At 36.1% G+C, this 12154-nt stretch overlaps 1 protein-coding gene across 2 annotated transcripts in view; it reads right to left on the reverse strand.

Moving 5' to 3' along the window:
- The window catches only part of IntS2 (integrator complex subunit 2), a 271634-nt gene that overhangs the window by 57065 nt on the left and 202415 nt on the right, over nucleotides 1–12154 (reverse strand). The gene's annotated exons all lie outside the window — the stretch shown is intronic.

Consider the following 12154-nt stretch of genomic DNA (forward strand, 5'->3'; position numbering starts at 1 on the left):
TTAATTTATTATCTAATTGTAACTTAATTTTTGTGTCTTTATATGAACTTTGTATAGCTGTAATGTAATGGATATCCTTCTTGAAAGTATTTTCACTTGATTATATAATAAATTAAAGATGCCAAGAAATTATATTCTTGGTTTAATCCTTTCTCCAAGTATAAGCCAATGTCTGTGTGTGAAGTATCTTCATGACTGGGCTACTTGTATATAGAAGCTATGATTTCACATTAATTGCCTTAATATACCATAATGCAAAGCTCCCCCCACACACACTTCCTTTCAGATGTATATTGCTAAGCAGTATGGGAAGGGCCACTACCCAGACCAGTTTTCAATCTCTATTGAGATCAGTGGGAGCCAGACCCAGAAGAGATACCAAGGTTGAAGTAATGCAGAAGTCACTATCCATATACAAGTAGTCAAAAGGTAAGCAAACATTGTTTGCTTACCTTTTGACTACTTGTATAGGGATAATGACTTAGAGAAAGGATTAAACCCAGAATTTAATTTCTTGGCATCTTTAAAATATTACACAACCACTGTAATTCATCTATAATAACCATGCCACCATGCTTTAGCATCTCCCCTCAATGAGCTCACCATGCCCAGGGCGTTTATAGTTCAGATGTTTTACTGCCTTTACAACCTCATTCTTCAGCAAATCTGTCTTTTCCTCTGTGCTTGGAGATGATATTTCCATCAATTAACCTCTTGTGGACCTCAACATCTCCCAATGTAACTATAAACGGTATTCACCTCTCTCCTATTTTTTCTGTGTTCATCAAGACTTCACCTTTGTCATCTTTTATGGTTCTCTACTTCGGGTTCCATTTCTTGTTGGCGTTTCTGATTATCTTGTATACTTCTCTTGTTCTGTATTCACCACAATATTTATTGATATCCTCATTGTATTTCTCTAACCACACTGATTTGTCCCTTCTGTCTTCTTCGCTTTGCTTTATACTGCTTTTCCATTTCTACAGAAATATGTCTGCTAATATTTAACACACCTTTTTCTTGAATTAGCTTTAATGTCTCTTGTGGGCTCCACCTCTTCTTTGGCTTCTCTGTCTTTGGGACTATTTCTTCTACTGCTCTCTTGATTGCAGATACCACTTTGTTGTTTCTGTCTACTAATTCCCTTTATTGGCAATCAATTAAGCTATGATCTGATTCCATGTCAGCTCCCTGAACATTCAAACTACTGGACTGATGTAGCTCATCTCTTGCTTATGAGTATCATGTCTAGCATGTTCTTCCATCAGGTAATCACCATGTCCACTTCCCATAGTCTTTTTGCTGGAATTTGTAGTGTAAATTACTATGCTTCAAGGCAAATTCTTTCTCCATATCCATATTTGCCCATTATTCTTCCCATGTCTGTTCCAATCTCCTCCAATGATCAGTCTCTCTCTCTCTCTCTCTTGAATACCAATTCCAAAATTGCTTTTAAGTTACTTCAGAATAAATATTTCTTCTTCAGCACTTTCTAAAGTGGGTGAATAGACCTGGACCACTCTGATATTGAAGTGTTGCTGTAAATCTTTCAATCTTCATCCTCTCATTTACTGGTTTGTATCATAATAATACTTCTCTACCTATTCCCATAATAATACTTCTCTACCTATTCCAAGACTAGATGATTCGTCTACCTTTCTACCTAGCTCTGTCAAGCATCACTGCTAATCCAAGAATGTCATCTAACCCCATCTCCTTGCAAAAGAAGTCCAGCTTTCTGATATTACACATTCCTAATGATAACATGTCTTTTACTAGTTTTACTCTTATTGTGCTTCTTTTGGTAGCTCACTTGTCAATCCAACTCTAATCATTCAACTTTGGAATGAAGACCAAGTTAGCTGGATGAACAATTAAACTGTTTATCTAGGTGACATTTGAGCAGGCATGTTGTACATTTTCTTTGCACTCTCATACTAAACAGATTTCAATTATGTTTCATTTTTGCAGTTGGTGCAATGACCTGATTAACTTTAATAGTTTATTCTGTTGTCTCATGTTTCCGGCCACTAACTATGGATTAGATGCTGCTGCTGACTGTTTGCTCAAGGGAAGAGTACTTCATTTCCTTCCTATTACTCATATCTGAGAGACATTCTTCTATCCATCATTTGGGATGTGTCCACTAGGGATTTCAAGCTTATCAAGAAATATCTGAATAAATACATTAATATAAAATACACTATAGTAAATTTCTAGGGATTACAGAAATTCTTTGTTATTACAGTGCATAGTTTGCAATAGTGAACTTTAAGCATAGCATTTTTTTGCTTATAGGGCTTTGCTGGAACTTTTCAGTACTTTGTTATAATGGTGATGGCTAGAGTGAGAGTCAAATGTGTGTGTTTAGATATTTATTCCATCTCATCTTCCTAAACCTATGAGATCCAATGCCCTATTACAGCCAAGTAACTGAGTAGCTTATAAACCTAATTTTTGTTAATGATTAAGCAGTTATATCCTATCTCTAATTCATCATGGCTATCAGTGCATATTTACTTTACTAGCTGTCTGTTTTGCAGGATGGGAGGGGGGGGGGAATACTCAGCATCCAGGCAGAAAAATGTGTACCAAAGGGTGTCAAAACATCATAAAATTTGATGTTTCGATCTTTATATCAAGGTCATCTTCAGGAATACATACATACATACATATATATACATACATACATACATATATATATATATATATATATACACACACACACACACATATACACACTGCTTGGAAAGAAGTCACAGACACCATAGTGTGAGGAACAAACAGCCATGGCATCCACCTTAATAAGATGGAGGACCTCCTTTTGCTGTGATGACTGCAGCAGCAATGCTATGTGGCATACCTTCCACAAGCATATGATAGTGATCAATGGGAATTTTGGACCATATTTCCTGTATAGGCACGTAATGAGGTCCTGGATTGTTGTGGGATGGATGTCGCTTAACCACATCCAATGCTTCAATTCATTGCACAGATGTTCTCAATACTCTAATAAGTCTCCTGGTCCTGATGGTATTCCTTCAGTTGTACCAAAAGATTGTACTCCAGAACTAACACCCATAATGTATCACCTCTTCAAGATGAGATAATTTCATCTCATATCTATCCAACAGCTTGGAGGTAAGCTTTTATCCAGCTAGTTCCCCCTCCCAAAAAAAAGGAGATAAAATTCAACCATCCAATTATCACCCTATTGCTATGACTTCAATATGAAAAAGGTCATCAAGAGATAAATACTTTACTATTTGGAGAATCACCAATTATTTAGAGGTCACCATCCACTGTTTTCACACCACAGCAGATCTGCTAGCTAACCTCATTTACTTTTGGACACAAGCTATGGTAAAGTTAGAAGAAACTCACATGGTTGCTCTTAATATTTTCAAGACATCTGATCAAGTCTGGAATTGTGGCCTCTTACCAAGATATCATCTTTGTGGTACTCCTCCTACACTTTGTGAGTGGATCATGTTGGCTTCCTCTCTGGTCATCATTCATTACAAGTCATGATGGATGGTGTTTTTCATCAGCTTTTTCAGCATCCCAAAGGTATGTGCTTTCACCTACATTCTTCTTCCTATACTGCAATGATTCTTCTCTCTGGCATCCAATCCCATTCATAGTTTTGCTGATGACAGTACTCCCCATTCCTCTCTTTTTCATTCTCAAAGTCTTGTAGTGCTCAAGTGATTCAAGGTTAAGATCCTCTATAACCAATACCTTAATCTCCTTGCTATTCTCAAATCGAGTGAGGATAACATGGTGATGTAAACAGCAGCAACAACAACAACAACAGAAAACGAAATATAATTAACAAATCATTACAATGCTAATCGACAGGATTTAATCCACACTGATTAAATTGTACAGTTGTGCATTGAGACAGTTTGGATAAAGGTCAAGGTGTTAGAAGTTTAAGATATTTAGAAATTGTCATTTTTTTTTTGTGAAACATGAATATGTGGATAGTTTAAACTATGACCCTACTAGTACTGCCATGATGGGTGACAGGGAGTTCTTCAGAATGGTTAACCCTCAATTTATCATCCCACAATTCTCTAGGGATGACAATGATGACGTTTTATCCTTTTTCAGTTTCGCTGAGAAGTTGAGGAAAATAGGAAACAGTCAGACTTTCAGCTTTGATTCTGCTGTGGAATAAACGGATCGGAAGGGCCAAGAACTTTTTGCATTCGTCTCCAATTCTCCGAGACACATTGGAATACACTATGTTCAAGGACACCCTGATTCTCCAGTTTTCCAAGGTACGAAACGTGAATCCTAACATATGGAAACTACAAAAATGCGCTCAGGAAAGGAAGGAGACTCTCACAAACTTTTACAATTGGTTGTTAAACCTCGCAAATAGTCTAAGCGTCTCCAAGGATGATAAACCCCATCTTGACTAGGCTGTATTCCACCAATTCAGGTTAGGAGTAAGAGACGAACTTAAGGAGACTGCATACAAAAAGAAGATTAGGAATCTAGAAGAGTGCTACCTGGCAGTGAGGGAAAAAGAAATGTTAGGCAACTTCCATCCCACCTCTAACACCAGTCAAGTGCATGCTATAAGGAAGGAAGGAAAATGATTCCAATTGTGATGCTAAGCACGAGAAGGACCCAGATACTTACTTCAAAGGGGAAAGTCCAATAAAGACCGAAAGGAGAAAATGAGGAACGAAACAATGCACATTTATCGTCAACAAATTAGAGGAAAAAAAACTAACCATCCCAAGGTTAGTAGACTCCACTGAAATGGGGGAGTTGTGATCACTAATTAAACAGGAGGTGGAAAGGATACATCAGCCTATGATTGAATGGCTTGATGCAGTTCTCAAGCAGCTGGAAGAACTCAAGGCAAAAACCTCCAAGGACACCTCATGTCAGGGGTGACAGAATAATGAGGAGAAGAGCAGAAGAGAGCGCCCCCCCCCCCAATGTTACGTTTGTAACAGATATGGGCATATTGCTCAGAACTGCTTCAGAAATAGGAGACCCTTGACTAGAGATATGCGGTATGAATCTAATGTTGTGTTTACTTGCCGCTATCCTGTAAACAGACCAAGAAAGATCAGGAAGAAAATCAGAGAATAACCTATGAAATCCATGACGATCATTCAAGGCAAAATTAAGGGGGTACCTTGTAATGTTCTGTTGGACACTGGTTCCCAGGTATCTGTAATAACTGGGACATTTTTTGAAGGAATAAACTCTCATGTTTTGAATTGTGTGACTAAGCTAAGGAGACCGATCAAGCTAATAGGAATTTCAAATCCATTGATATATGCTCCAAGAAAAACATGAGGTTGCCTGAATTTTGCCTGAGCATCTCACCAGAGTTATTGATTCTCCAAGAGATGTCTCGCCCGATCGTTCAGGTAATATTGGGAACTGACTTTTTAGAGAAATGCAAGTTCTCCTGTGATTTTAGTACTAAGGAAGTTTCCCTGATGGAAATTAGACAGTTAAGTAGAAGGGGCAACACTCAGAATGTTCAGACAAGAAAAACTAATAATGGAAAGGAACAAGTGAGCAACTGCAAAGTCAGAATGAATAAACAAGTAAAAGAAAGTGGAGATATGCATCACAGTGACCAAGCTAGCTCTGTATCCAATTCCTCGGTGGAAGAAAACAATCATCAGGAAATATTGAATGGAACATACTTAATCTCAAGTGTCAAAATAGCAGATGGTCTAGAAGGAGGAAAAAAAAAACCAATAGAGGAAGACAGTGATAATAAGATTGAGGGACATACAATTGAGAAGGAAGAAAGGATCAACAACAGATCTCCTCACCACCAAGTTTGAGATAAGCTACATGCTCTTACGACACACAGGAGAGATTGTATGTGGAGAAATTATTATAGTAATGGAAGGAGGGAGGACATAATAATACTCGATGAAAACGAAAGACACTGGGTAAGATTGAAAACGAAAACGAAACAAATGCCGCAAGCGTAAAGAGATGGGTATTCCCAGGACTAGAATGTCAAACCAGTTTCTTAGAAAGGGTACATTCAAACAGGATAAATTCTAAAGTGGAAACTAAATTGATTCGTGTCCTCTCCAGAGAACGAGCAGTGACTAAACAAACAAACAAACAAACAAAAAAAAAAAAAATCCACAGTTGTGTCTTTTTTTTGTGAGAAAGTGTGGGTCTTTGTAAAATCTGATGCAGTGAAATTTTGTTAAAATTCTCTGACATCGATTTTACAGGGGTTATTAATCACGTAAAGGAAAAAACAAAATTGTATATTACTGTATTTTAACAGTTAAATATTGACTGTTAACTTGTAAAGGTAGCTGACTAAAAGAATGACATAGAATTGTTCATGAGTTATAAAATATTGTAAAGGTTCAAATTGTACATAATGTTGATTTTAATGTTAAATTCTGATGCAAAATTATAAAAGTAACCGAATGTTAAAGTATTTCTACCTCAAGAGGATTAGACAACATTATGTTAGTGACCTGAGAGTGAACAAAGGTACTGAAGGTCACTCAGATGTGGAGATTTTGCCACTAAAACTGAAGGTCAACTAACGTCAGTATGTTTACAGAAGATCCAGGGATCTCCGACCCTAAAACAAAGAACTTCAGATTGTATAAAAGAGGTGTTGAGAACCTCAGAAAGGGCTCTTAGTTTTTTTTCCTCTTGCTGCAGTTCATTGGCCTGCTCGGACTCCCAAGGTTTTGTTGGAGCGTGACCCCTAGGTACGGGGAAACCCAGTAGAGGCAGTTCATTCTTCGGAGAAGTGTTTACAGTAATGGAATGTGCCACATGCGACCAGATACATGCCGCCTGCAGTAGATCCAGTACCGACAGAAAGCAATGCTACGATTCCCAGGAAAGAACTACGGTAGGATGACAGCCAAGAGCTGATCAGCGAAGGCCAGTACATAGGACGTAAGGAGGCAGTCAGCAGAACCGCCATAAATCTTCAAACCTGGTAGGACTATATGTGATACTGAAAATTTGTGAGTAGATTCTATTGTATTAATGTTAGAGGCAATGCATAAGAATTGCATGTATGTCCACTAACGTAGCTCTGTTAATAATAATTGTAAGGTCGCTATAAGAGATAATTGAGGCTGAGTATTAGCTAATATATATTAAGAAAGAATGTTTAGCCAATGATGTCATTTGTAACAGCCAGTAATTGCCTAGATTTGTAAACAAGTTAAGTATTGTGAATAGCAGGTCTAAATGTAAAGGTTACGATGTGAGCTCAAGATAGGCATTAGAGAGAAACTGTTCAACTGTGTATTATATTGTAGTTGCCTAAGGTTAAATAAACATGTTTTGTTTGTTTAAAAATTATCGTCTGATCTTTGACCAATGCACTGTCTCACAAAAACAACTGAACCTGTGTGTCTAAATTAGAGAAAGTGCCACGATTGAATAGTTAAGATTTATTTTTGAAAGTGATCTATCCTATTTGTGTAACAACTAATCCTCTCATGCTTTACAATTACTTCAGGATGGCACAGTCGATAAATAATATAAATTTTTCCTGAATCACATAGTGTGGGAGATAGTAAACTGTAGCCATGAATTGCCTATTTCAGAGGAGTTTTCACTAACAGAGCGAACACTTGTAGGAAGTATAAAGGATTACAAATGGATAGTAACTGTAAGGAGTGCAAGCTATAATATAGATATAATAGAAAGGAAAATTTTGAAGTAAACATAGTTAAAGATAAGAAGGAAATAATACAAAGGTGCAGTCAACAGACAAAGACACCAGTAACAACAGACAACTAAAATATAAATAAACAAAATATTACAGTGAATTTTAATGCCAACAAAATGCAATTCTGTTTCATTTCCTGGAAAAAGGAGTATGCATCACTCTCCCTTGCTTTAAACAATATTCTATCTACCAATCAAGATCAGTTTTTTAGTCTTTGGTTGACTTATATGTCTATCCTGGCAAAACACAAAACAGTTTGGCATGCTTTTTTTGTTCTATACAATGCTTTTCTCCTGCTCAACCTCTAACATTTTATGAATCTGAAATCTGTCCAAATTTAGAATATTATTCTAACATTTGGGGTAGTACACCTAGAAACTTCATCAGAATGCTTGAGTAACTCTCATCTGTATTCAGATAAGAGTTACTTGCTTAACTGATGATTGCTCCCTGTTTCCTTCCATTTGCTTTACCACAGACACTGTCGCTACATTCAGATGAAAGTTACTTGCTTAACTGATGACTGCTCCCTGTTTCCTTCCATTTGTTTTACCATAGACACTGTTGCTACATTATGTCTTTTCTACAAGTATTTCCATGGACACTACTCTGCTGAATTGGCCAATGCCATCTCTCCACTAACCTTAAATCATGTATGAACATGAGAAACTATTAGTTCACATATGGTTCAGCTCTAAACCTACTAAGCCACTTCTCCCTCTCCTCCCCCCTCCATTTTTTTCTGGGACAATCTTCCTCAATGGTTGCACCTTCAGCTCTTCAAGGAACACATCAGCAAATTTCTTTCTTCTCTTTAAACATGCCCATAAGTGGCACTATTATGTTAGAGGTCTTAGGACTTCTTGTGTGTGTGTGGGGGGGGGGGGGGGGGGGAATTGAAAAAATGTAAGTGCAGTATTGCAAATGTGAAGAACTGCAAACCATCCTATTCAAGGATGAGTACATCTTTGTTTTTCACTCATAAATATGAATACAGCATGTCCCCCCCCCCTCCCAGTAATTGAGATTCAATTCCATAGCCATCCTTGATGCAGGTCAACTGGTGGAAGGCAGAAATAATATCACTGAGTCTATAATTCACATTACAAATGTTGAGGAACTTTCTTCCTCAATTTTCTTTGCAGAAATCATTGACATCAATTTCTAATAGTTAGTATACAGAATATCATCATCATCATTGATTCAAAAGTCTTTGTGTTAACTGATTTTCTCCAGAAACTTCTGTCACTCTTCCTTGTTCGTCGATTAATTTCTTAACTGTTTTATGCTGCCATCTTCCAATCTCAATTTAGGTCTTCCAATTATCTGTTTTTCTTTTGGTCTGCAGAACATCTGAAATATCCTGTTATTATCCACATGCATAATATGCCCAGTCCACCTTCAACTGTTGATTTTTATAATCTGGCTCATTATAATCTGTATAATTCATGATTATATCCTTTCCTCTGAGTAGTTTTCTTTCAAATAAACCTGGCAATCTTTCATCTGTCTTTCACTGGCATGTGTTAATAATGGTCTTATGAGTATTTTGTACATCATTATCAATTATGTTTTCCTTGAAATCAAATGTGACTTAAGTGCTTCCTAAGTCTGAGGAAACATCAGTAACTGATTTATAGGAGCCAAAATCTATTTGAGACTATCATCACAGATTTTCCCTAGTTACTGGCATTCGTTTTGTTTTTTAATGACTGATCTACAAATGCATCTCTTTGCTACATTTTCCAGACATAGTTTTCTCTTATCGCTTTTTGTGTCCTTATGATATTGATATCATCAGCCAAAATTTGTACCAACTTGCAAAAGATAGTTCCTCTTGTGTCAATATGTACATCTTTGATGAATTTTCCTTTTCACGTGCTATAGTAAACAGCAAGCAAACTAGGGTATCCCTTGTTGAACACCATTTGTATGTATACTGGACTAGACAACATGCTCTGAATTTTAATCTGACTTTGAGAGTTTCTAATTGTAGCTTTGACTAGGGCAATAAGTATCTGTGGGATCTATAATTCTTCCACTGCAATACATAAATCAGATCTGTCTATGATGGGACACCAGGATAGTACTATATAATTAAGATTACTCATTACTAAATTCCTACCAACAATTTTCTTCAAAATGAATCTGTTACTTTTCCAATATTGGAATTTCTCAATTCCAAAGTCTCCAATATTGTCAGTTCTTACATTTCAATCATCTAAGGATTGGCCTTCCTATGGGTCATTTTTCTTCCTTCAATCCTAGTATCAAACACCTGTTTATTAATCTTTCTTCCTCCATTCTGATTAAATGACAACATCACTTTACTTTTGAATGCCAACGATGCCAAGTTTTTTCTAAGCGTCTTCATTTTTCATGTGATTGTGCTACTGATTCCTTTTCAATCCTCTAATTTTTCTTAAACTCTGACATTTGTGGACTCTAATCTAGGATAATTTGTTTTATTTCTAACCCAACTCTCAGATCCACAAGTCAAAACTCATTTCAACACCAACATGTATATATATATATATATATATATACTGTTAGTTTAGCTGAGCATTCCAGAACACATTTATGCAAGAATATATGCCTCCCCCATATGATTTCCATCCAGAAATGATTGTAAATCTTCCATATTAATTAATACTATGGGTGGTACTGAGGTTATATATCACGAAAGCCCTGCTCTAGAAAAAAACACAGAACTTCTTCAAGATACTTTATTTACATGATATTGTTGGAAGCTTGAGCCTCTTCTGATCATATAAGTGGGACCAAAGTATGTAGCACTGTTTTCATTGCAAAGTTAGAAAAATAAAATAATCTCAAACAAGTTGTAGTATTAATATTCTTGCATCAGACAATGGAATCTATTTACCATCTAAATTTACAAACATTTATATCTACAGTGAAATTTAAATCCACAGTCTATTGGTTGAAGAGGAGACAGCAAGTGGATAGCACTTCTGGCAAAGGGTGAAGAAAAAGCTAAGAAAAATTAAAGAGACCTACTCTAAGCTGAAATTATGCTTAAACAGAGGTTACAAGACCATATTTTTATCATACAAGAAATAAGCTATGATGATGATCTCAAATATGCATGTAAAATTTCTGGCAATGGGGGAGGGATAAAACTGTTCAAAACACTCAATGTGTATGGTGTAAATGGAATCCTATACAGCATAATACAATTACATAGTAATTATATTGTTCGGTTATAAGTTACAAATCAGTAGTCAGAATTGAAATATCTGCAGGAATAAAACTGTTCAAAACACTAAACTTGTATGGTGTAATTGGAATCCTATAAAGCATAATACAATTACACAGTAATTGTATTGTTCTGTTGAAAGTTTATTTTCCACTTGGTTAGAGTATAATAAATTTAGTTTAATCCTTTATCCAAGTGTGAGCAAACAAAGTTTGCGCCTGAAAGTATCTTCAGGACTGGGTTAAGGTGGTACACACCAGGGCAACTCGTTGCAAAGGTGGAGCAAGCTACTAACACTCCTATCCTAGTATCTCCTATAATGCAAAACACATCTCCTTGCGGATATGTCTATTGTTATGCATTAAGGGAAGGGCCACTACCCAGACCGGTTTCGACCTTTATTGAGGTCTCTTCAGTGGGAGCCAGGCCCAAGTCGAGATATCAGGCAGAAGCATTAGCAGGTCATCTCCACCTATAGGAATTGCCAAAGGATTAAACTAAATTTATTGTATTGTTCTGTTAAAAGTTAGTTACAAATCAGTAGTCAGAATTGAAGTATCTGTAGGAAGATGGTTTGAGGTAAAAATCAGAGATGTAACATAGGTTGTATATCACCACTTAGTATAATCTACATGGATCACATTATTATGGACAGAGTTGTTGAACCTAATACTCAAATAGAAAATATTAAGGTTAGTTCTGTACTCTGATGACATTATTCTCTTAAATAAATAAGTCTTTCACCATATTAATAATGGCTATGACAAATTTGGTATAAAAATCAGAAATATAGAGACTAATACTGCATGTTTCTCAGCAGTGAAAGTATGATATCTTCAACAAAAATAATTGAAGACAGAAATTAAACTAAATGGAAACTTAACAGAAAAGTGATGCTTCTGTGGTAAGAAGCCAGCTGAAGAAATTTATATGGAACAGGAGGAAAATCAGCAAAAAGCTGCAGCTAGTAGTGTGTGTTATTCAACTCAATTTAAACATATGGACTAGGAATAGAAGAGCTAGTTTAGAAATCAAACCTGTTAATCTGAGATTGCACCAATAGCTGAACCATATTAAAAATGAAAATATTAGGAAAAAAATCCAGTATTATTAAAATTGCAGGTAATATTGAGGGTATGCACCAGAAAATGATGATGACAATTATATGAAATTAGAAATATGTATTTTTATAGTATTATTTTGTAACTAAAAATTAATATGTC

Source organism: Typopeltis vanoorti, chromosome 11 (assembly GCF_054136105.1).
Source record: "Typopeltis vanoorti isolate ZY-2024b chromosome 11, IOZ_Tvanoo_1.0, whole genome shotgun sequence".
NCBI lineage: Eukaryota > Metazoa > Arthropoda > Arachnida > Uropygi > Thelyphonidae > Typopeltis > Typopeltis vanoorti.